The sequence below is a fragment of the Glycine soja genome, chromosome 4 (genome assembly GCF_004193775.1).
Source record: "Glycine soja cultivar W05 chromosome 4, ASM419377v2, whole genome shotgun sequence".
Taxonomy (NCBI): domain Eukaryota; kingdom Viridiplantae; phylum Streptophyta; class Magnoliopsida; order Fabales; family Fabaceae; genus Glycine; species Glycine soja.
The window spans coordinates 49,790,011-49,794,287 of NC_041005.1; positions in this window are offsets into that span (position 1 = coordinate 49,790,011).

Consider the following 4,277-nt stretch of genomic DNA (forward strand, 5'->3'; position numbering starts at 1 on the left):
AATAGGATAGCTACATGAAAACAAGGTTGCTTCTTCTTTCTCTATTTATTAATTATTAAATTAAACATAAAAATAGTAGAAGAAGAAACATGGCTAGTTTTTCTTTTTAACCTGCTCTCTCGAAAGTAGGTAAATTGTGAGGGGTTGAAAGGTAAATCCCATCCAGCACCTATGTAAAACGAAGTTATCCTTTTTGCCTTATATGGTTGGATATATACATACGTAAAGAAACTGATTTTCACACACTTGTAAATATATAAATGATGGGAGGGGGAGAAAACTAGGTTGGGGCAAACACATGACAAGTTTAGTGAGAAAAGTGGGAAAGAGCATGCTGTTTAAAAGAGGGTGAGTGGGACGGTGGGCACCCATTGGAATTAACTCTATGCATGTCAAAGTCCCATAGCCCCACACACACTTCGCACCATACCCGCTTGTTTGGTGGAGGCTTGTCTACACCACCAAAACACACTTCACTCCAAAGCCGTGGTACTTTGGATTTGTGCCATTGTGATCTCTGACCTCCATTATTTAGCATGCACATGTTTCAATTTATCTCACCTTCTCCGTGAAACCAAAATATCTCACCTGTATCAAAGTATAGTTGCTAGATGACTAGATTTTGTAATCATCTTAATAGACATTCCATTTCTTGGTCACCGGTATCAAGAAAGTTTTGTTGGAAGAGATAAAATCTATTTTAGTAATCTCTATGTTTGAGAATTAATTTCGTAATTTTCAGTTATAAGAATACTTTGATTTCAGACTAAAAAGAAATATCTCACTTGTACGTTTTCTATATATATCATCTAGACTACTACACTGGTCCTTCATTTTTTTAATTTTCTACTTCCATTGCTTCGAACTAGAAAAGATAATAAGCCTCTTTTGGCAATGGCATGCATGTACTACACTTTCTTTCTCCCTCGTCTAGACCTTGTGCGTTTGAGGAAATCCCCTAATGGCCTAACACTTCTATCGAAGTAGATATGATTGGATTCCGATCACTTTTGTAATCTCAATTGGGTCAACTCTTTTATGAGTCAATCGCACTCCTCACCACACAAAGTATTCCATATTTTGATGTGCAATGTATCCACTTATTATGAAATGCATAAAACTAAATAAATTTAACCCATTGATGTTCTTTCCACAAAAAGCATGATAATGCATGGATGGTTTTGGTTAAGGGAGTGAATCCAATTCTTCTTTGAAACTTTTCCTGCTTTTTACTCTTCCTCCAAGTCTCACTTGAGGTCTATATTAACGGCCATACCAGATAGTCAGTTACCACGGGCTTTCTCAACTGGTTACGGGAGATTGTATTTAAAACTATAAATTAAAAAAAGCACATGCACCGTAAATTAATGTAGTGATTGCAATCTTAATTGAATCTTCGCACTTTCAGCAAACAAGTGAACTATTGGTAATTAATTAAAAGGCCTAGCGACCAGTGTCTTAAAGAATAGGTCAAATGATGTATTTAATTTTTTATTTTAATTTTTGGGTTTATTTTAATCTTTTATCTTTTAAAAAGTTCATACTAGTCCTTCAAATTAACTCAAATTGAACCTTTCATTCATTCTAAACTAACACCATTAATAATTTAAAAATATTACCGGCTTAGCTGTCACAAAATGTATTACTTAGTTATATCTGCTTGTCATCTTCTTGGCAAACATATCAAGAAACATATCAAGTCAAACAAGTAATATAAAATGGAAATCCAAACATCGTATCCATATGGACTTGTGTAGTACTCAACAAAATAACAATATTTACTAACTATGGCTATAGAAACAACGGTGATTTTAATTGGATTGCGGAAATATAAATAATAATAGCATAAATAAATAAAAATTGTTTTGGACATTTTTACGAACATATAAAGTGCGATAAAAAGAGGTAAAATAACAAAAAATAAAAGAGTTGAGATTGATTTTAGTAAACCATCTCCTCATGCAAACAAAGATCATTCATCTAGTTCAAAGTTCAATTATTATCATCAACTCGTAAAAATACTCAAACTTTGATCCTTCGAATGTAAAAAATCTAAACCCCTTGACCAAACTATCAATCCCTTGACCATTCCTAGACACAAAACTTATTAGGTGTTCCTCTCCATTTCTAAGTTCAAAAATATTTTCCAATAACAATTCAAACCACAACATCAAGCACAGTGTGATCAACCCACATCAAGCATTTCTAAGTTCTGGCCCCTTTAGCCTTGAATTGAGTCCAGCATGAGTTATCTTCTTTATTTATTTATTTTTAAACCAAAATAAACTAAACTTAACTGAAAAATCAAACATTTAAACTATTTTAAAGATATTCTAATTTATTCAAAGCTTACAATTGCATGGGACAAGTTCATCTTTGAAGTATTTTTCCCTTCCAATATTTTTCTATTGGAGCTTGTCTGATTCCTTTTATTGAACATAATGATGATGCAAATTGAGCTTTAATGAGTTCTAATATGCAAGTGACTAAATAGGTTCTTTGACCTAAAGAATATTTATGTGAGAAGATTTAATAACATCTACAACATGAAAAATTAAAGTTTGAATTTTAGTTAGAAAAGATGATATACATTTGATGTTCAACAATATTTTGAACACGATTATCACAAAAAGAAGGTTAATGTAAGAGACAAAAGAAATGGTTTTAATTATTTTAAAAAGCTGTTTTATATTTTAATATACTAAATAATTTTGAGCAAATGTTTTTATTTTTATATCATAACATTTATCATCAAAATAAACTCTCTTTTTTTAATTAAATCATAGTCTAAACAAAAGTTTACAAGACCCATTATCACATGCGCAAGAGGACAAATCAATGAATTTATTCTATGACAAGCCCACAAAATATAAACTAGTGAAATAAACTAGTGACTTAAAATATATAAACTAGTGAAATAAAATTATTTTAGGCAATGTCAAACTTTACCTCTTGAGATATCCCTCAAAATACAACACATTATTGACATTGAAGACACTTTTCGTTATGCTTGTTTTTGTTAAGATACATTCTTTTATTATTATTTTATAATCGTGACATTTTTATTTTTTAAAATTTTATTTAAATTTGCAATGTTTATACAATGCATAAAAATTACTAATATCCAATTAAAGAATAAAATAATTCAACCCTTTGAGAAAGTGAGCGAAAATGAAAAAAGAAAAAGAATAATAATTGGACTATTATATATATATATATTTGTCAATTGTCAAACACTGGTCCTATTAAATTAATTTCATGGACCGGTAATATATCATAGGGTTGACCTCTCTCCTCCCTGATCTAATTGCTCTTGGCCGGTGCTTTGGTATGTACTACTTTATAGTTTATAGTCAGTTGTTGTATTGATAGATATGCAATAAGATTTTTCGTAATAATATACATTGGAAGTTGGAGTAAAATGATATTTTCTTGCATTAAACAATGTTTCACTCATAATTTAATTCTTCTTTATTTTATTCGTATATATTTTTTAAAATTGAGTCCCATTAACAACTCTTTTAAGGACAATATCTGAGAAATTAAAAAAATATATGGTGAATGTGAATTGGTAATTTTTTAATAATTTTTTTAATCTATAATTACCGGATATATATTTAAAAAGTAATTAATCTCCTTATTTTTATTAAGATTATTTGTAATTTTCTATTATGAACTTTTATTATCTCTTATTGATTGAAATCCTTTTCTTGCGAAAGTTGTTACGGGCATAAAAATAAATATTTCAGATATATAGGGGCATATTTAATGTACCAGAGTGATAATAGTAAATTTACATATAAGTATACATGGATGGATGGATGATCAAAATTTAATATTTTGTTGATGATAAAAAAATATTTTTTTTAACATTTAAAACAAATTGTAAACTCACACAATTTATATATTTGAATTTTGACATTCATTATAAAATTAAATAACTAATATTTATTTTTCCCACTCTTATTAAAAAAAAAACTCTTTTACTAGATATACGTTCCTGTACAGTGTATATTATTTAGTTTAGATGTCAATTTTGAATGTTTATTTTTTGCCTGTGACAGCTTCCTCAGGAAAAAGTTTTCCATCCTTGATAATACATGCAGGATAGGAAGGTATCTGTTTGTCTTATTTGTCCTAAAGAATTTTAATGATCCCCCCATAAGATTTGAACCCCACAATATGCTAAATAGGAAAGTGATTATAACTGAAATGTCTACACACATCTTTTCAGTAGATATGATGATTCTAAGAGATGTTTGTATATCGTTGAGATT